Source organism: Podarcis tiliguerta (assembly GCF_965153285.1).
Source record: "Podarcis tiliguerta genome assembly, chromosome: 5".
Classification (NCBI taxonomy): Eukaryota; Metazoa; Chordata; class Lepidosauria; order Squamata; family Lacertidae; genus Podarcis; species Podarcis tiliguerta.
The window spans coordinates 96,842,663-96,864,067 of record NC_139538.1 but is presented as its reverse complement, the minus strand read 5'-3'; the positions used below and the strand labels follow the sequence as shown (position 1 = coordinate 96,864,067).

At 43.9% G+C, this 21,405-nt stretch overlaps 1 protein-coding gene and 1 long non-coding RNA gene across 2 annotated transcripts in view; one reads left to right on the top strand and one right to left on the bottom strand.

Annotated features, from left to right (window-relative positions):
* The window catches only part of PPARA (peroxisome proliferator activated receptor alpha), a 41,724-nt gene extending 31,978 nt beyond the window's left edge, over window positions 1–9,746 (bottom strand). The window contains exons 1-2 of the mRNA XM_083440840.1: window positions 9,171–9,746; window positions 450–575 (exon numbers count right to left, since the gene is read on the bottom strand). The gene's annotated coding sequence lies outside the window, so the exon portion shown is untranslated. The remainder of the gene's footprint in view (window positions 1–449; window positions 576–9,170) is intronic.
* Window positions 9,747–13,853: 4,107 nt separating this feature from the next.
* On the top strand, window positions 13,854–14,191 carry LOC310677626. The gene is made up of 2 exons (XR_014511344.1): window positions 13,854–13,930; window positions 14,082–14,191. It is a non-coding gene; the product is annotated as an uncharacterized lncRNA (long non-coding RNA).
* The last annotated feature ends 7,214 nt before the right edge of the window (window positions 14,192–21,405 follow it).

Below are 21,405 nucleotides of genomic sequence, written 5' to 3'. Positions count from 1 at the left end.
AAGAGTTGCTGCCTAGGATGTTTCGGCACATGCGTCTTCTGGTACCGTGCTACCCTGTCAATCAGGCAGGGCAGTACAGCAGCAAAAGAGGCATGTATTTTGGTGCCCTGATGCCCCACAGACCAACTGACTGGTGTGGTATTGCCAGGGGGAGATGTTAGGCACCAAACAATGGCGCCTGGACATCTGCACTGCCTCACAAAAGGTCGGCTGCCAGTCAAAATTAGATGGGCTAATTTTGAACGCTGTGAGTGAGCCAACAACAAAATAAGAATTGAACTCTTGAGCTAATGTGAAACAAAACAGATCAGGAGTTATGATATTATAAAAAATACTATTTTGTCAACTTACACCTATTCAAGCAAGAATATCTGTAATAGTTTCTTTCCACAGTGCCTTAAAGAAATCAGAGTGGTTTGCATAATATACAAAATGCTAATTTTACTTACCATTTACAATAGATTCTTGGAAAACTAGAAACAAAAACTGTATCCATAATATGTTTCCCTTCCATTTTCTTGGCAGACTTGCTTGTTGTTAGATTCACCATGAATTCTGGATTTCTAGTGTTTTCACTTAAAAAGAAAAAGAGTACTACATAAGATAAACAGAACCTGGAAAGGGGGCTCTTAAATGCAGCTAAGGCACATGCAAACTTCCGCAAGTCTGTTGCCCCCTCCCCCACACTTTAATAAGGTATGTCTATTACTATCCAATCTAGCAACCGCACTTTCAAAAAATCTAATCAGCAGGTAAATTATTAGTCCCATATATTAAGATCTATACAAGCAGATACTAGATATCAAGAACAAGCCTGGTTTTATCAATTTGCCCAAGGCTTCTGTCTAGGTATCTTTAATGTTAGCTCTCTAAGCAAAGTGCAGACTTCAAAGCTCTTTGGGACGCAGCGCAAGACACATAACTATTTTACAAAGATTTCAACTATATCTTGAATATTGCATAATTCATGCTTAAGCAGTGCATTAAGAGTTGTGCTCTAAGCTGCTGTTTTCTTCCCATTTTAAACTTTTGCTAAATATCTTCAAGATTTATGTGCATGAGATCACTATTATTTCCTCCTTTCAGTTCTCCTGCAAGGGAGCCTAGAAAAGCTTTTCTATTTCAGAGGACCCGCCCCTTCCAGGTAGATCTGCTCTCAACCTTTTATGTCCTTACCAAAAAGTTTTATTTGTTTAATTTGTGTGACTCATATTGCTGCAACTGAATAAATATTCCAGCCTTTTCTTACATTTTCCCCTATGTATACTATTTCTAAGGTTGCCATTTCCACCCTTCGTCCTGTGAATTTTAACAGTCCGGCTCACACAAAAAAACTAAGAAAATGAAATATTTCGTGGCATGGAGAAAAAGTTATGAGGAAAAAACCATCAGCTTAATTTCTATATGCCAGGCTGCTGCTAAATGCATAGGACTAGGGCCAAGAAAAGAGGTGGCAACCAAAGCAAAAGTCCACATTCAGAATCAAATTTGGGAAAAGATTAGATTAGCGATCTTGGTGAATGGAAATTACACAGTGGCCAAGAATGAAAATTAACAATGAAAATTAACAAAAATGACTGATTATCGACTTTAAAGTATTATTATGCTTAGGTGCAACCACCCAAATATCCAATGCAGCATAATTTTGTAGTGTTTTAACTACACAGTTACTTGCCCAAGGCTTAGAGATAGCAGTATGTGATACAAACTAAAATAATTCTATTTCTAAAAAGAGTGCGTTTTCTGACACCTTAAAGATTAATAACCTAGATGATCTAAATATCTAAATTAGCATATTTAGTTTACCTGTAATTAGTTTATTTTACCTTTATTTAGTTTTTTAAAAGCTAAAAACTTTTGAAATATCAGACCAAGCTTGCCTAATACTGTATTTGGAATTGGTAGCCATGGTGAGAACAATATGAAATGAAGAAAAGTAAAGCTTGTTATAACTATGCTATTAACTACGCCAGTGGTTTGCAACCAGTGTGCCTTGGCACCCTGGGGTGCTTTGAATGATGGTTAATAATAATAATAATAATAATAATAATAATAATAATAATAATAATAAATAATTTATTATTTATACCCCGCCCATCTGGCTGGGTTTCCCCAGACACTCTGGGCAGCTTCCAACCGACTATTAAAAACACAATACCGCATTAAACATTAAAAACTTCCCTAAACAGGGCTGCCTTCGGATGTCTTTGAAAAGTAAGATAGTTGCTTATTTCCTCCTCTAATGCCCTCTTGCATCTCTGCCTCCCCAAGGCTTGCACAGCTTTTTATTGCAGCAGCCCTGGCTATAAGCTCCCCATGTGAATGGTGTCTCTGGGGCTGGCCAGGGTTGCTTCCCAGGCCCCTGTGGGGCAATGTGAGGAGGCCCCTCTCTTTGGGGCAGGTGCGAGGGCAGCAGCTGTTCATAGGACTCCCCAGGAGAGGGAAGAGGAGAACACTCCAAAAGGGAAGGTGTTTGAAAAAGGGTGAGAGGCTGTCAGCTCTGCAGACAAGGGGTCAAATAGCGGGGCTCCTGAGCTCCACTGGGGTGCCACAGAAAGAATGTAAGTTGGTCAAGGGAGCAGTGGACTCAAATAGGTTGAAAACGACTGAACTAAGCTATTAACTAGAAGCTGTCAGCATGCGACAGTGGCCACACCCTGGGAATGGCTTCAACAGGCTGGCTAAACCAGGTGAGGGTAGCCAATGGGTCTCAAACCCTCAGTGAGTTACAGACTTCCCCCGCATGTGAAGACAGGCTCCAGCAGACTGAGTGGACAAGACCAAGAGTGGGTCCAATGGTCAAGAAAGCGGATTCTGCACACACTGTAGAGGGAAGTGAGGGGCAGATGGGGCTCATCAACCTGGGAAGGGAGCCCAACTAGGAGAAGGAAAATTCTGGTCCTAAGCCTCTGCCACCTTATAGCTATACTCACGGTAAACCATGAGGAAGAATCCATACCTGCTGCCTCTTTGGGAGAATAAAAGGCTTAGGAGTAAACCCTACATAAACCCGGACAAGACAATCGGATGGCGTCTTGTGCACCTCCTTCGGGCAACTGCTGCAGCCCAGCTGATGCCAAACATCTTGCTCTGCTTTCCTTTGGGCTGAGAGGGTCTTGTTACCTGGCACTCAACTGTGTAACTGACCTTAAGGTGGTCATTCTTAAACAAAGCAATTAGAAAGAGTAACACTTTGCATTGACCAGAATAATACTTTGCATTGAAGTGGACTGTAGACAACAAAAGCTTATGTCATGAGCAAGAATAAATTTGTTTAAGATGATATCCTACAACTTCCTTCCAGTGCATGCACACTTCTTCAGATGCACACGAAAGCTCATACCGATAACAAACTTAGTTGATCTCCAAGGTGCTACTGGAAGGAATTTTTTTATTTTGTTTTGACTACGGCAGACCAACACGGCTACCTATCTGTTATCCTACAGCTTAGTTGAATATCACCCAGTCTTTAAGATGCCACAAGACTCTTCGTTGCTTTTGCTGCCACATAAGCTACCCATCTAGAAATAGTTACATTTCTAAAGCTGAAATTGTGCAACAAAACTATATTTATGTCACCTACAAATACCCACAGTCCTGAGAACCACAATTACTTATGTTCATACATTTCTCCAGTTGGACTCTTCCACCCTTTACAAGTCTCAATTGCAGAAAATAGCTTTCACAATGAATATTCATCATACACAAATAGAATCATAGAATCATAGAGTTGGAAGAGACCACAAGGGCCATCGAGTCCAACCCCCTGCCAAGCAGGAAACACCATCAGAGCACTCCTGACATATGGTTGTCAAGCCTCTGCTTAAAGACCTCCAAAGAAGGAGACTCCACCACACTCCTTGGCAGCAAATTCCACTGTCGAACAGCTCTTACTGTCAGGAAGTTCTTCCTAATGTTTAGGTCGAATCTTCTTTCTTGTAGTTTGGATCCATTGCTCCGTGTCCGCTTCTCTGGAGCAGCAGAAAACAACCTTTCTCCCTCCTCTAGGTGACATCCTTTTGTATATTTGAACATGGCTATCATATCACCCCTTAACCTCCTCTTCTCCAGGCTAAACATGCCCAGCTCCCTTAGCCGTTCCTCATAAGGCATCGTTTCCAGGCCTTTGACCATTTTGGTTGCCCTCCTCTGGACACGTTCCAGTTTCTCAGTGTCCTTCTTGAACTGTGGTGCCCAGAACTGGACACAGTACTCCAGGTGAGGTCTGACCAGAGCAGAATACAGTGGCACTATTACTTCCCTTGATCTAGACGCTATACTCCTATTGATGCAGCCCAGCATTGCATTGGCTTTTTTAGCTGCCGCATCACACTGTTGGCTCATGTCAAGTTTGTGGTCAACCAAGACTCCTAGATCCTTTTCACATGTACTGCTCTCAAGCCAGGTGTCACCCATCTTGTATTTGTGCCTCTCATTTTTTTTGCCCAAGTGCAATACTTTACATTTCTCCCTGTTAAAATTCATCTTGTTTGTTTTGGCCCAGTTCTCTAATCTGTCAAGGTCGTTTTGAAGTGTGATCCTGTCCTCTGGGGTGTTAGCCACCCCTCCCAGTTGGGTGTCATCTGCAAATTTGATCAGGACGCCCTTGAGTCCATCATCCAAGTCGTTGATAAAGATGTTGAATAAGGCCGGGCCCAAGACAGAACCCTGTGGCACCCCACTAGTCACTCTTCTCCAGGATGAAGAGGAACCATTGATGAGCACCCTTTGGGTCCGGTCAGTCAGCCAGTTTCTGGCTGTTTCAGTTTCATATATTTCATATATTTTATATATTTTCATATATATTTCATATAGTTTCATATATTTCATATATTTTATATATTTTCATATATATTTCATATAGTTTCATATATTTCATATAATTCATATATATCCCTGTTTCAGTTTCATATATTTTAACATCACTATATCAACCAATCAATCCATCATACACTTTATCAAAGTCACAGCTAACCTTAGAAGACACAACAGAAAAACTCTGCAACATATAGGAAATATAATTAAAAACCTTATTTGTTGTTCTGTATTAAAACCTGTCAGAAATTCTAACAAGCTGTGCAATAGGTCTTCCAATTTGCTGTTTTACTTCTCTGTGAAAATATTAACAGCATTCTACAATTCAAAAGTCTCACAATTGTAGTAAAAGATTAAGGATAAGTACATTCCTTGTTTCTGCTGGTGTTATGTACACAAAAACAATACCATGCTTTTGCAGTATCAGTAACACCCCTATGGTAGGCGTTTCATTTACATACATTAAAATGCTCATTTAAAAATGAATACACACCTAGTCACAAGAGGCCTAAATTTAAAAATGACCTGAATAAATCCTATCTCTTCCACACCCATCCCAAAGGGGGAAAAACAAATGGAAACTTAGGCTTAATGGATGAGAGCAAAAGCTGGAAGGTATACGAGTCTAAATAAGTAACAGACAATTCTTACATTTAAATTAACTCCTACAACAAATTAAAGAAAATATTTGAAACATTACTTTCATTTACTTGCTACAACAAGCTTTTAATTTCTCCACAACTAATCTTTCCATGTTTGATTTAAATCTCAACAGGTAAATTAAAACAGATTAATAAAGTGTATTTTGTGGCAAAGTTTCCCATCTAGAATTACATCAAAACAACCCATCACATTTGGGCTAATAAAACTCTTGTGATGACTAACACACTGCGTTTGGGGGGGGGGGGGATCCAACCTGATAAGGCAGCCATCATTACCCATGAGAACACCAGGCGTGCAATGCTGGTCCACAGCTACATTTATTCCAATGCAAAAACTTTGAAATTCACATTATATTAATGAAAAAGGCAAGGGTGAAAAAGTAACAAATAGTTAATGTTTAAAAGTAAAGCAAGCAGGTTTAACATAATCTAGCCACACAAATCCTCAATTCCAAAATCCCTACCTCCATCTTATTACTGCAGCAATGCAGGGCACAAGGAACTTGGCAAGATTCCTCCTCCCACGTCCCATGATAACTATGCCATGCTTTCCCAAAATGGAAAGTGGGGGAGGGGAAGGAGAGAAGGAATATCCTATGTACTTGGATCATAGAAAGCAGGAGAGTCACCAAGGTCAATCACCAAAACGCTCTTTGCTAACATAAGATGAACAATATGCCTCTGAACACAGAAAGATCACCAAGGAAAGTGTTGTTGCCACATGTTTAAACTTATAATTAGATGCTTTTGCAGGCCAATCTTTCTAGTGTTTACCTGGAAATAAATAATCCCACTAAAATGATGGAGCAGCCTTCATTATTATGCAGTGTACAGCACAAGTTCAATTATAGTATAGTATAGTATAGTATAGTATAGTATAGTATAGTACAGTACAGTACAGTACAGTGGTACCTCAGGTTAAGTACTTAATTCGTTCCGGAGGTCCGTACTTAACCTGAAACTGTTCTTAACCTGAAGCACCACTTTAGCTAATAGGACCTCCTGCTGCCGCTGCACCGCCGGAGCACGATTTCTGTTCTAAACCTGAAGCAAAGTTACTAACATGAAGCACTATTTCTGGGTTAGCGGAGTCTGTAACCTGAAGCGTATGTAACCTGAGGTACCACTGTATAGTATAGTATAGTATAGTATAGTATAGTATAGTATAGTCATACCCTGGGATAAATACGCTTCAGGATAATTATTTTCGGGTTGCGCTCCGCGGAGTCCCGGAAGTAACGGAGCGCGTTACTTCCGGGTATCGCCACTTGCGCATGTGCAGACGGTCAAAATGACGTCACGTGCATGTGCAGAAGCGGCGAAACGCAACCCGTGCACGGGCAGTCGCATCTTATGTTCTGTTCAGGATGCGAACGGGGCTCTGGAACGGATCCCGTTTGCATCCCGAGGTACCACTGTATACCACTATATAGTATAGAGTATAGAGTATAGAGTATATAGTATAGTATAGTATAGTATAGTATAGTATAGTATAGTACAGTGGTGCCCCGCAAGACGAATGCCTCGCAAGACGGAAAACCCGCTAGACGAAAGGGTTTTCCGTTTTGGAGGTGCTTCGCAAAACGAATTTCCTATGGGCTTGCTTCGCGAGACGAGAATGTCTTGCGAGTTCCTGCAATTTTTTTTCGCTCCCCACCCCCTTTTTCTAAGGCACTAAGCTGCTAATAGCCTTTTAGCAGCTAATCCGCTAATCCCTTAAGCCTTTAATAGCCGCTAATAGCCGCTAAACCGCTAATAGTGCTAATCCGCTAATGGGCTTGCTTCGCAAGACGAAAAAACCGCTAGACGAAGAGACTCGTGGAACGGATTCTTTTCGTCTTGCGAGGCACCACTGTATACTATAGTATAGTATAGTATAGTATAGTATAGTATAGTATAGTATAGTATAGTATAGTATAGTATAGCAATGTATTTCACCTACAAAGTGTAGTTACAACCTACTAAGGCGTTACTCCAGTTATGAGTTGAAGGCTGGGTATAAGTGTCAGCTTACAACTGATAATTCAGATAAAATGGTAATTTTGTCTAGTCTGCCACCTAAATGCCATTTGCCAGAAATACTACATTTTAATAAAATAAATTATATTCATCAATCCACCCAGGAGCAACAAGCCTCCTGCTTTGTGGGCATGGATAGCTTCCAACTATTGTTTATGCCAGGGACACAACTGTTCTGCCCTCGTCTCAAGGATAACACTATCACCCATCCAAGACAACATAATCAACCCACCTATGTTGGTGTGCATATGACCCACATCCAAAACCAAAGAAATACTTCACATATTCAACAGAAAGAATTACCACCTAAATTGTGATGGCAGCTTCTTACAAGATCTTTCTTTTGCGCCAACCTCTATGTTATAGATATTTTAAGGCCCTTTACGTCAGAATTCACAGGCAGTTTCTCTTGAAACACCCAGCCTTTGGTTAGGATACAGGGCGCAGTCTACCAACACAAAGTCCAAGAGTGTGATAAAATGCAATTACATCATCCCAGCCTGAGCTTTTGATTCACAAGAACTGATACAGATCATCGTTCCCCACGTCATCTTGAAGAGGAGTTCTGCGAAACTCAATCGTTTACATAATCCTCAATAGTCTAGCCAATAAAATATGTAAGATACTGGTTTTGCTAGCCTACCACATTGGTACTGCACCCTGCCTTTAATGAGTTCAGGGCGGCAGACACAAATGTAGGTTGCCATCCTCACAACAAGCATGCCAAGCTGGTTAGGCCAGGAGGGAGCAATGGGCCCAAGGTCACCGGCTGAGTTTCAGAGCTGAGCAGGGATTTGAACTGTGACCCCTTGATTCCTGAGACCAGGAAGACGGTGGGGTGGGGGAAATCCACTCTTTTATCACCACTAATCCCTGCATAACTTGCACATAGCTCTGAAGACTTTTTTAAAAGTTTGAAATAAATAATAATTGCTAAGAGATCTTGACCTATTTTAGCCTATTTTAACAAGAATATTGTTGGAACATTTCCCCCTCAAGCTATTTATGCAATACCATTAGAGTACAGTGGTACCTCAGGTTAAGTACTTAATCCGTTCCGGAGGTCCGTACTTAACCTGAAACTGTTCTTAACCCGAAGCACCACTTCAGCTAATGGGGCCTCCTGCTGCTGTCGCGCCACCGCCACACGATTTCTCTTCTCATCCTGAAGCAAAGTTCTTAACCTGAAGCACTATTTCTGGGTTAGCGGAGTCTGTAACCTGAAGTGTCTGTAACCCGAGGTACCACTGTATCTGGACTTTACAAGGTGACAAAAATGGAGCTTAAACTCTGCGTTTAGACCAAGAAAAGGGAGAAGACCATATAAGACAAAGTTAATTATGCTGCACTTAGGTTTTATTTCAACTGAAAGAGAGGAATACGCAGCCAAACAAACACAGGGTTTCCACTTTTTAATCTGAAAAGGATTCCTATACTCTCTGCAGTCTTTGACAGGCAGGAATTCAACATGTGCAGCGTTCCCTCCCCAGGTGAAACTTTCCCAATTGCTACACCTGTTGCATTTCTTCTTGACTGCAAAGTTTGAAGGGAAGCAGGCGGCCCAACGATCCCTTCTTACTTCTGTCCTCCCCGAAGGAAGGAAAGAAGGAAGATTAGAAGCAGGAGGAAAGGCGGCTACAAGCCTAGCATTGGGGAGCAAAGGAATACACATACCGTGGAGCAAAACTGACAGGCAGAACTTCAGGCAGCGCGGATTCCCTCAGCCTGGAAGCGCTGCCGGGACGAGGAGCTTCGCCGGACGGCGCGCCAGGGGCCTTTCGCGGGTCCGCGCGCCGCGCAGCAACCACCTCGCCTCGCCGGCGGCTTTTATATAAATAAGCGAGGAAAGAAGGTCACGGGCGCCCTTCTGGAGCCCGCCAGACAGACAGCGATTCAACCAGTATAGCTCCTCCTCCTCTTCCCGCCCGGAGAGGTTCACTTGTTGAATGTGCGCCTTGGAGACGCCGCTTCAATGCACAAAGGAGCCGCTGCAGAAAAAGGCCGAGCCGCTCGCCGCGCTTCCGCCGAGGAAGGAGGTCGCGCACACCTGGCTCCCGACCTCCTGCTCGGGCGCCCTGGCTCCCCTCCGCGCGCTCCAGCCAGCCGGCCGCGTCCCGGGCGCGGGGTTGGGGGTCCCAGCTGGCCCGGCCCCCCTCGGACTCTGCCCGCGGAGTGGCAGGTACCGGAAATGAGGTCGCCGTGTACACAGCAGCCCACGTCCCCGGCCCACGCCCGCACACACCTCCCGCCAGGGCCGCCTGCTATTGGGCCGCGAAGGCCAGGGGGACGGGCCAAGCCAGCGGGCGGGGGAGGAGGCGGAGGAGGAGGGGGGCCGCCCGGGCGGGAAGGTCGGAGGCGCGCCAGGCGTCGCTTGGGCAGCCGGGTCCGCGGGAGACGCGGCGCCCCGAGGCAGCAGCGGGGCAGAAAATGGGCTCAGTTGCATTTGCCATGTTCTGTTTGTGGGAATGTTCAGGAGGCAGGAGAGGATAGATTGTTTAATTATATCCTTCCCAACTTGTGTTAACAAGTTCTACAATTTTTAAACTTACACCGCGGACAGCGTTTTTGCCAGGCTTGTTTAAGCCTCTAAAATAAGTTTCCTGGTAATTCCCCTTTTTTGTTGTTTAGTTGTTTAGTCGTGTCCGCCTCTTGGTAACCCCCTGGACCAGGCACTCCTGTCTTCAAGTCCCCTTTTACTCCCTCCTAAAAAGAATAGAGGACAGAGGACGAGATGGTGGGACGGTGTTCTCCAACTACCAGCATCAGTTTGCCCAAACTGCGGGAGGCAGTGGAAGACAGGAGTGCCTGGCGTGCTCTGGTCCAGGGGGTCACAAAGAGGCGGACACGACTAAACACACACACACAAAGAATAGACACAGCAGTCTTACATAAAAGTATAAAATAGCTTTCTCACTCTTCCTTTTCACAAATGGATCCCAGAAGGCAGACTTAAGTTACAAAATATATACACCTGGAATCTATCCCATAAGGAGATAGTTCCTTTGAAGCCAGGAGAGCATCTCAGGCGGATGCTTCTTCAAGGGAAGCAAAATGAAGAGCACAGGTCCTCAGCACAGGTGAGGTCACGCCCACCTCGGGTCACATGTGGAGGAAGTTTGTCCCAGCCCAGGAGGAAACAAGAAGTTTATCTCCTAGCTGGACAAACATCCCTCCTCGTGTCTTAACACGTCCACTCTAGGAATGTTGTATTTGACTGCTCTGTGTTTCACACCCCACAAATTCTGTTGTGTCGTGTTATTGTTATTTATTGCTTGTAGGCTGCTTTGGGATTGGTTTAATGAAAAGCGGCATGGAAATACATAATCAAACCAAACCACCAACTCAGCAGGTGCATTTGCGGCAAAAGGGTTCATTTGGGCAGGTGCGAGGGTTTTCCAAACAGGGAGGGCAAAATTGCTGCACCTGTAGAAGGTCAACAGCTATGGCAAACACAGACCGCCGCCTCCTCCTCAGGAAACAAAAAGGAAGCAGCCGGCCTCAGGTGTGGGGAGAATTGCAGAGTTGGAAGGGACCCCAAGGGTCATATAGTCCATCCCTGAACTGCAAGACTCAGCCCAAAGCATCCACAACAGGTGGCCACCCAACCTCTGCTTAAAAACCTCCAAGGAAGGAGAGTCCACAACCTCCCAAGGGAGACCATTCCACTGTGGAACAGCTCTTGCTGTCCAAAAGTTCTTTCTGGTGTTTAGCTGGAATCTTCTCCCATTGGATTTCAATGACTCTGTGTGCCATTCTTTTCAAGGTGCCCCATAACCAACTGGCTGCTTCCTCAATTGGTGTGGGAAATGGCCTTCCTAACTTAAATTGAGGAACACTAGCAGCACCCAGCCACTTTTGGTTTTTACCATTTTTAAAAGAAGAGCTGGATGCCATTGTCCCTAAAATGAAATAAATAAAAGGAAGAGGTAGCTGGTCATTGTTGGAAATCAAATGTTGGACTAAACAGACCTTAGTTTCTTAAGATTCTAAACATAAGGGGAGAAGAAGACATATACAGCATATTCTCAGCATTTTAAAATTAATTAATTTTTTTGTTGGCGGGGGGCTGGAACGGATATGCAGTACACCCAATGCCTGAGCCAAAAATCCACCTATATCTGTAATCAATAAAGTTGTGGCCATTTCTAATCCAGATCATTGTCTGCTTGAGTTTTTAAATCACAGCTTACACTTGGTCACTGCCTGTCAGGGTGGCACTGTGACTGGGCTTGCAAGAAACTAATTTTGTGGTGAGTTTCCCCACCTTTTCTCAGTAAGAAAATCACTGAGTATATTAAAAATAATAATGGAAGCTAAATCTGGGTGCATAAAGATGGAGGCTAGGTGGTGATTCATTAGCATGGTATGCTGCAGGGTAGAGAGCTGGTGGTTTCCCCCCCTCCTGCCTAGGAAACGGGAGCAGAGCCAGTAAATGAAGTGGGCATGTACAACTCATCCTATGTAGTAAACGTCCCTGGAAGGTACCTTCAGGAAGGTTCTATACTTTGGGAGAATTGTCCGAATACAGTGGTACCTCTGGATGTGAACGGGTTCTGTTCTGGAATAGAAAGACTGTGGCCTTGCTGATTATGCTGGATCCTTGGCAGCGCTTGATAGCATTGGCCATGGTAATCTTCAGGATATGCTCTCAGGAATGGAGGCACGCTGCCCACTCCCAGTGGTCCCACAAGGTGCTTGTGCTCCATGACATTTGTGGAATGGGGTCCCTCAAGGATCCCTTCTGCCCCCCATTTGTTCAACATGAAGCTGCTGAATGAGGCTGTCAGAAGATGTGTGTCATCAATACCCCAATCACACCCGGAAGAAGCTTTTATGTGGTGTTTGAAAGCAATCACAGACTGGGAAAGGGTTAAGGAATTTAATTTAATTTAATTCTTAAGGAAGATGTGTTCAATCACAAAGTGCGTGGTCTGGGAATGTTATTAGACTCCTCTTTATTTCTTGATAGTGGGACGCGGGTGGCGCTGTGGGTAAAACCTCAGCGCCTAGGACTTGCCAATCACATGGTCGGCGGTTCGAATCCCCGCGGCGGGGTGCGCTCCCGTTGTTCGGTCCCAGCGCCTGCCAACCTAGCAGTTCGAAAGCACCCCCGGGTGCAAGTAGATAAATAGGTACCGCTTTATAGCGGGAAGGTAAACGGCGTTCCGTGTGCTGCTCTGGTGCCGGTTCGCCAGAGCAGCTTCGTCACGCTGGCCACGTGACCCGGAAGTGTCTGCAGACAGCGCTGGCTCCTGGCCTATAGAGTGAGATGAGCGCACAACCCTAGAGTCGGACACGACTGGCCCGTACGGGCAGGGGTACCTTTACCTTTTTTACTTATTTCTTGATAGTTACGTACCCTTGGTGGCAAAAAGAATATCTCAGCTGAGCTGATTCACTGCCTGCAACTACTGGACTGACATAACCTAGCCACAGTTATCCAGTGATGGTAACTTCAAGACTGGAGTACTGCAATGTGGTTTTGTGGGGCTTTTTTGTGTCAAAAACAAGCAAGCAACCATCCAAAATATATAGTAGATGCAAGCAGCATTTGAGAGTCTCTTGGATTAGAAGGCATGGTTTAAATTAAATAACCTGCTTTAAATAGCTTGGGTTGGTCTATTTCCCCTCTCCCTCTGTCTTGACCATATATAAGCAGTCAGCAAGAGTTGATGATCATTTCTTCTTTTTTTGCAATACATCTTTATTGGTTTTTAACAACAGAAATGCTTTCTTAACGTAAGATCACAGTATAAAGTTTCAGTTTCTTGTTGATGTACATGTGTTTCTAAATCATAATAAAGAAAAACAAAAATATATTCTTAATCATTTGACTCATTAATATTCTAATTACGTCTGACTTCCCTCCCCTTCTTACTTGGGTCCTTTAGAGTCCAAGCTGCTGCATTGCACCCCCATCATTCAGCCTGAGGTCCAACTCCAAGGGCCTCCTGGCGGTTCCCCCACCGTGATAAGTGAAGTTACAGGGAACAAGCTTCTGCCTTCAGGAAGAAGGTCCAGGATTATAAAGACCAGGACTAGCCGCCTGAGAAACAGTTTCTACCCAAATGCAGTTCTGGTTTTAAACGCAGTATAAGGAGTATCTATAGGAGTATATTGTATTTTAAAATGGGGTTTCAGAGTTTTTAGGGGTTTTTGAATGTCTTATGTAGATTTTTCAATTTCATTCTTCTGTATGGGACAATGGCAATAAAGATATTGTATCATATCATATCGTATCATAGAGGACACTGTTGGACAGCATTGTTTTTCCCCTGACCGTGAGCTCCCAAACCACACACACAGACCATAAGTTAATACACTCTCCACAGTAAATAGTAAAATGCCATCAACAGGTCCTTTGAGAGATTGTTTTTCCGGAGGATTCTCAGAAAATATAACCTCTGCTGTGCTCTCTTCATCAGGCCTTTACTGTTTTCTCCCCAGGTTAGGTCATATCTCAACTCCATTCCCAGAAATCCAAACACTGAGACCTGTTCCATGCACTTCCCCTCAATAATAAGTTGCTGAATATTCAATTTGCATTTCCTAAAGTCCACAATGATCTCTTTTGTTTTCTTTAAGTTAAGGAGTAAGTTGTTTTTCCTGCACCACTCCCCCAACTGCTCAACTTCCTTCCTATAGGCCGCCTCCCCCTCTCCAGCCGTGATTAAACCAACCACCGTTGTATCATCTGCAAACTTAATGAACTTATTACTGGGGTATTTGGGGGCACAGTCAGCTGTATAGAGTGTATATAAAGTGGGCTCAACATGCACCCCTGCGGCGTCCCCGTATTCATGACGAGATCCGCAGAGACGTGTGAACCCAACCTGACCCATTGGGAACGGTTTGATAGAAAATCTAATATCCACCTGCACAAACACGGTGGAAGTCCCAGGTCTAATAATTTGTGCACCAATCTATGCGGAAGAATAGTATTAAATGCAGAACTAAAGTCTACAAAGTCTAAGTCTCGCATAGTTCCCTTGCTTCTCCAAATGAGTCAGGACAGCATGTAAAGCCATTGCCACAGCATCTCTGACCATCATAAAAGAGAGGGAATAAAACTGAGCAACGGGGGCAGAGGGAGCCCTCCCCCCTCCCCCAACTGATTGATGAGAATTCTCAACCAGTTGTTTTTTAATACAGCAAGCAATGTAGAGATTACTCATCCGGTAAGCATCAATAAAACATTTGCATAGAAAAGATCCACCTCAACTCTATTATTAAAGTGTGAGTAAAGTTAACAAAAAACACTTAGTCACAGTTGCTGAGCTGGACTTCCTTCTTTGCTGCAGACCTTTTGTGATGACAATTATTGCAAACAAACTCTTCTATTTTTTCAGAAAGCAAACATGACAAATTGGTAAGAGTTCAGCCAATGGAAATAGCACATAAATTCCTGCTTGTTAAACCACATGGAGAGTTTTACATAGATGTAATTTTGGAGATCTCGCTAACGTCCTTGATAAGGTTCAATTACACATGGAGTAATGCTAATGCATGTACTTTTATTTTCTAATTCAGTAACATTTGTATTCTTGGAGTGTTTTACATATTACATTTTCATACTCAAATGTCTGTGGTCATGAATAAGAAATGTACACATTTGTAATGTGAAAATGGATGCAACAACAGGCTTCATTTAATCAGAGAGTCACAGAATTGTGGAGTTGGAAGGGACGCCACGGGTCCTCTAGTCCAAGCTGCTGCATGGCACCCCCATCATTCAGCCTGAGGTCCAACTCCAAGGGCCTCCTGGCGGTTCCCCCACCGTGATAAGTGAAGTTACAGGGAACAAGACAGAGGGCCTTCTTGGTAGTGGAATACCCTCCCATCAGAAGGCGATAAATAACTAATCAACTTTTAGAATGCAGCCCTGCATAGTTTTTAATTTTGTTTTTAATTTTGATGTTTTATTGTGCTTTTATATTTGTTGGAAGCCGGCCAGATTTGCATATCCATTCTACAGATACAAAACGCTGGTACATCATACAGAAGACTTGATCTTCTGCATGAAAATTAATGTGCAAGGCAACACTTGATCTGTATTTATATGAGCTGCCCACAGGTCATTAAGAATTTCATTAGTTTATTGAAACCAAAATATTAGTTACACCTGCCTCTCCCCTAATGTAGGGCCTGCAAGACTTCCTCATGGGCACTGCTTTCTACTCCACCCTCTTAAGCAGCTGGAACCAAAGATTTCCTCTTTCGGTACTAGTTTCCTCTTTTGAAACTAGTCGTTCCAAAATATAATCTCACGTTCCTTGGGCAAGTGATTAATTGTTGTTACAATGTGCTACCTGGAGGGGGAGGGGTCCCCATAGGACCAACGAGGCCAGTCCACATTGTGTAGGGTGGGAAACAAGAATAAGATAATCCTGCTCTCCACAGTGAAATTTCATGATAGAAACTCTGGCAATGAAATTAAGGTCATTTAGGGAGATACATTATAATATTCCTGGATGGATTGCATCTCTGTGGTACTGTGAATAAAACATCTTGGGGACACCTTGCTTGCCCGATTTGATGACTTTCAGAAAATGGAGGAAACAGATGGTATAGGCATGAACATTATTGCTTTTAAATTTCTGCATTTGATTGTATCAGTGTTCCACAAATGAATATCATTAATGACCTTAATCTCTTTGTTTTGATTGCTTCTGACCACCATGCCAAGATAGTTGTACCTAAGAGTTATGCACACCCTTAGAAATGGATTCAATAATAGAAATGGTGGTTTATTGAGCACAAATTTAACACCTATTAGGGAACTAAAATGAAAGAAGCCCAATGTAAACTATAGTTAAACTGATAAAGGCATATATAAATAGGAATGTTATGTGAATATAATATAATAAGATTGCCTTTCATAATGCAGTTTCATAAACACAGATCTAGAAATATATGTTGTAATATATGAATTTTGTAATAAGAGCATGCCTCAACCAATGACTTTTTATTGCTCGTTTTGAAGCAACCAATTAGTTTTATTGCTGGCTGTAGCTATGACAGCTAAGTCGAACCTCCATGTTCAGAGTTAGTCTGTTTATTTCTTTTCAAAATATATTAAAAAGGTTTTCTTGGTTTACAAAAGTATGTGCATTGTCTCTTTTTCAGGTTGTAAAGTCTTTTCTACAAATCAGTTACATTTGATACGAGACATTAGTTTTGTATTCAGCATGGGGTTGGGGAAGAAGAGAGGGGGAGAGGAGGGGTGAGGTGGTCAAACATATTATTTTATATATGTACATGTGAGGGTTTTGTGTCAGCGTCAACTAGGTAGGTTCTCTTTCTATTTGCTTTTTGCATTTCTTGGTGGTGAGAGGGATGGGAGGCAGGGGGTGGGGTTGGTTGTCTGTTGTTGGATGTGGTGAGGTTTGCAGTGGGTGGGGGGGTCAAGTAAGCTATATTGATTCGTATGCTGTCAATGGGTTCTTGTTGTAGTCCCATTGAGTTGATAAAGGGGAGCCATACTGAGGTGAAGGTAACCTCTTCTATTTGTCCCCATGTCAGGTTCAGTCTGTTGGTTAGCTTTTCTAGTAAATCTGTTTCCCATACGATTTAGTATCAGTAGTCCATGTTCACATTTGACAGGTCTCTCCAGGGTCTGGCTAGGATGCTTCTAGATGCTGAGAGTAGGTGGCTTATGAGCTCTTTATAGTGTGAGTGGAAATTATTATCTTGGAAGATGTTCAGCAGGGCAAGTTCTGAGGTGACTTCTAATAACTGCTTAGTTATTCTGTGTATTTCCTGTAGGACTGATGTCCAAAAGGGTTGGATTTGGGCGCATTGCCACCACATGTGGAGGTATGGGCCTGTAGCGGCAAAGCCTCTCCAGCATTTTGGTGAGGTTCCTGGGTGTATCAGTGCCAGCGGTATTTGGTACCATCTGTAAGTAAGTTTCAGAGTAACTTCCCCCCCTTTTTTGGATGAGATGGGTCTAAACCATGGGTAGGCAAACTAAGGCCCGGGGGCCAAATCCGGTCCAATCGCCTTCTAAATCTGGCCTGCAGATGGTCTGGGAATCAGCGTGTTTTTACATGTGCAGAATGTGTCCTTTTATTTAAAATGCATCTCTGGGTTATTTGTGGGGCATATGAATTTATTCATTCCCCCCCCAAAAAAAATATAGTCCGGCCCCCCACAAGGTCTGAGGGACAGTGGACTAGCCCCCTGCTGACCCCTGGTCTAAACAGATATTTAGACCATATTTTAGCGTATCGAGTAGGGTTTATTTCATAGACGACTTCTCATTGTTTTTTGAGTGCATCAAGGGGAGTTAGGGATTTTGGAGCAGTATTTTGTATATTGTGGATACCATCCCCTCTGTAGTCTGGAGAAGGTTTTGGAAGGTGGTCAAGGTGAGAGCTGGACCATAAAGAAGGCTGATCGCCGAAGAATTGATGCTTTTGAATTATGGTGCTGGAGAAGACTCTTGAGAGTCCCATGGACTGCAAGAAGATCAAACGCAGGGAAATTAGCCCTGAGTGCTCACTGGAAGGACAGATCGTGAAGCTGAGGCTCCAATACTTTGGCCACCTCATGAGAAGAGAAGACTCCCTAGAAAAGACCCTGATGTTGGGAAAGACGGAGGGCACAAGGAGAAGGGGACGACAGAGGACGGGATGGTTGGACAGTGTTCTCGAAGCTACAAACATGAGTCTGATCAAACTGCGGGAGCCAGTGGAAGACAGGAGTGCCTGGCGTGCTCTGGTCCATGGGGTCACAAAGAGTCGGACACAACTAAACAACTAAACAACAACAAGGGCCTACTGCAGGGGTTGTCAACCTAAGACCCAAGGGCCAGTAGCAGCCCACAGGGCTCGTCTATCCAGCCCATGGTGACCCCTTCCGCTCATTCTTACCGGTGCGATGTGGCGTGGCACGGTGCGAGGACCGACTTCCAGGGTGATGGTGCCTGTGCACATGTGCATGGGTGCTCCTCCGACCCGGATGTATGCCGGAAATAGCATGTGCGCACCCATGCAGGACAAAGAAGCGCCTGTGCGCATGCGCACACACTATTTCTGGCACACATCCAGGTCGGAGGAGTGCCGGAAATAGGATGTGCGCACGCACACTCCTCCGACCTGGAAGAGCGCACACGCCCCGGCCCACCCTCTGACGGATCCATTGGTCCATCGTCCGGTAAGCTTGCCGACCCCTGGCCTAGTGGCTGCTGATTTTACTGCTGGATTGTTTAAGAAGGCATGTAGTTGATGGTGTGTTAGCCAAGGTGTTTGGGTGTCCCCTAGTTTGTCTTGTATTTCTTGTGTTGGTATGGATTTCTTTTTGTAGAAGTCTTTTAGGCAGTGTAGGCCTTTGGCTTGCCAGGTGTTTATCGGGAGATTTTGCACCATGTGATGGAATAGTGGGTGATAGGCCAGGGGGGTTTGCGACTGTGTGGACCTGTTCAGTGTTGTGGGGATTTTCTTTAGTTTGTTTTGGAGAAATGGTCCTACCCCGAACATGCCCAATCCTGTCTGATCTCGGAAGCTAAGGAGGGTCAGGCCTGGTTAGTACTTGGATGGGAGTTAGTCTGTTTCTGAGCAAGTGTTGGCCTTCTTAGCTGCCTGCCACAGCCAACAGCTCAGTAGGGGTCTCACCCCTAATGCCTGCCTTCTGACCTTGCTCCTTCTCCTGACAATTGCTGCCTCATCACCTCCTGAGGAAGCGAGTTGTGAGGAAGAGCAAGAAGCGGTGATTTTCTTTCTAGGTTGCTGATTGGAAGAAAAATTGTAGCAGCAAGTAGAGGCCTCCATTGGGATGACATTGTACAAAAGAGTGAGCAATCTTTGTGTCCTGGCTGCAAACTTCCAAAAGGTGAGTACTGCACCGTATGGGTCTTGGATTCAACCACCAAGGCAATTCATATGTTTTCACTGCAGTTTATTGTAATTGGATATCCAGGATGTATTAGCTCTGGTATCACTGCACCTAAATATGGTGTTACAGCACTAATGCTCAGTAACAGTATAAACTTAGGAAATTGTCTTGTTTTCTGAAATTATTATTTTGATATTGCAGCCAGAGTTCCACTGCATGTAGGAGCAACTGCAACAAGATTTGTACTGTTTACCAGTTTTATTCTTTTCACAGGATTTTATCTATGGTGAAAAGATGCAGCCAAGTGGCAAGAGATGCTGCTTCCCAGATGCCACAATGGGGAACCTGCAAGCAGGATGTGGGCACAAATGCATTCTTCCCTCCTGCAATTCCCAGGAACTCGTATTCAGACAGCGGAGGCAGAACACAGCCTTTTGCGCCATGAATTTGTCTAATCCTCTTTTAAAGCTTCCCAAGTTAGGGGATATCAATTTCATGAAGAAGGACTTTATTTTATCTGTCCTGAATCTTCCAACATTCAGCTTCACTGGATGTCCACCACGAGGCTTAGTGTTCTGGGGGGACAGACTTCTTCCTATCCACTTTCTCCATGCCATGCACAACTTTTGTAAATTTCTGTCCTGTTGCCTCTTACTCACTATTTCTCTAAGCAAAAAGCCTCAGATGTTGTAACCTTTCCTCATAGGGGAGTTGCTCCATCTCCATGATAATTTTGCTTGTCCTTTTCTAAATATTTTCCAGTTCCACAACATCTTTTTTGAGATGAAGTGAGCAGAACTCTATACTCTCTTCCTGATGCAGGGATGGAATGGAGTATTCTGAACAGAAGCACTTCACTCTGCAACCAGTCCTACCAGTCTCCCCCCACTGGGCACCAAGCAGGTGGGGGAGGGGGCCCCACTATGTTGCTCTGAGTTGAGCAGAACTGAAGGTGAGAAGGGTGCTGAATTTGGGCCTCGCACAGGCGCCACTGAAATCTGAAAGACCCAAGTCCGCTCTTGCTGCAGCACTTCGTTGCATGCCCTACTTGCTAGTAGAACTATTTGGCAATGTGCATTCAGTGCAAACTCTAGGATAATTATGAGATTAACATTATGATGTGCCAACTTCTAATCAAACCAGATATCTGATTTTAAACATATGAATACCTGTAAGGCATGGCAACTTAATACTGGAACACTAGAATGTATTTTGTACAGTACAGGTTTTAACCATGATGGTCCCATTCCAGCTATGATGTACTTTATCTGGATATCTACTCATGAAGATTGGCTGCCTGTGAAAGACATCATTACCTGTTTGATGTGGGGAAGGGAGCTGGGTTCATTCCCCTCTACTTCCAGCCAAGAGACCAGCACTGACAGAACCAGATCCAATTATATGATTTGCAGAAATAACACCAGAACCTGGACATGGCCAGAACCAAATATGCAGTGATCATCAAAACGTGCAGTTCCTTTATCAGTTAAGTTTAGAGGGAGGAGATAGAAAACAGCAAAGCGAGGAACGGTTGTTCACTTAGCTCCATTCAATCACCCAGTGTCCTTCCTAGCAAACTGTACTCACGGAATTGCAACCCTAGGGGAGAGAGGCACCACAGATCTGGTCTTCTGGCCCTTATTTACCCACTGAGAGCCAGTGTGGCCTTGTTGCTAGGATGCTGGGGACCAGGACTTGAGAGAACAGGGTTCAAGTCCTTGTTCAGCCATCAAGGTCACTGTGTGATCTTGGGCTAGTCATGGTCTCTCAGCCTATCCTACCTCAAAGGGTTGTTGTAATGATACAAATAAAGGAGAACAATTTATCTCACCTTGAGCTCTTTGAAGGAAAGGTAGGATAGAAATGTAAGAGAGAGAGCGCGGCTGCGCTTTAGTGATGTACTTTGAACTGTATAGTTGTTATCGCACCATGAAAGGGCTGAGATCAATAAGAAGCAGCTGAGTGTTCAAGCTTAAACCAGTTCTAACTGTGTTGCTTCCTAATCTAATTATAATACAGATTCCCAATCAAAACATGGAATCTGCGACCACTCGCCTAACAATCACCTTAGGTG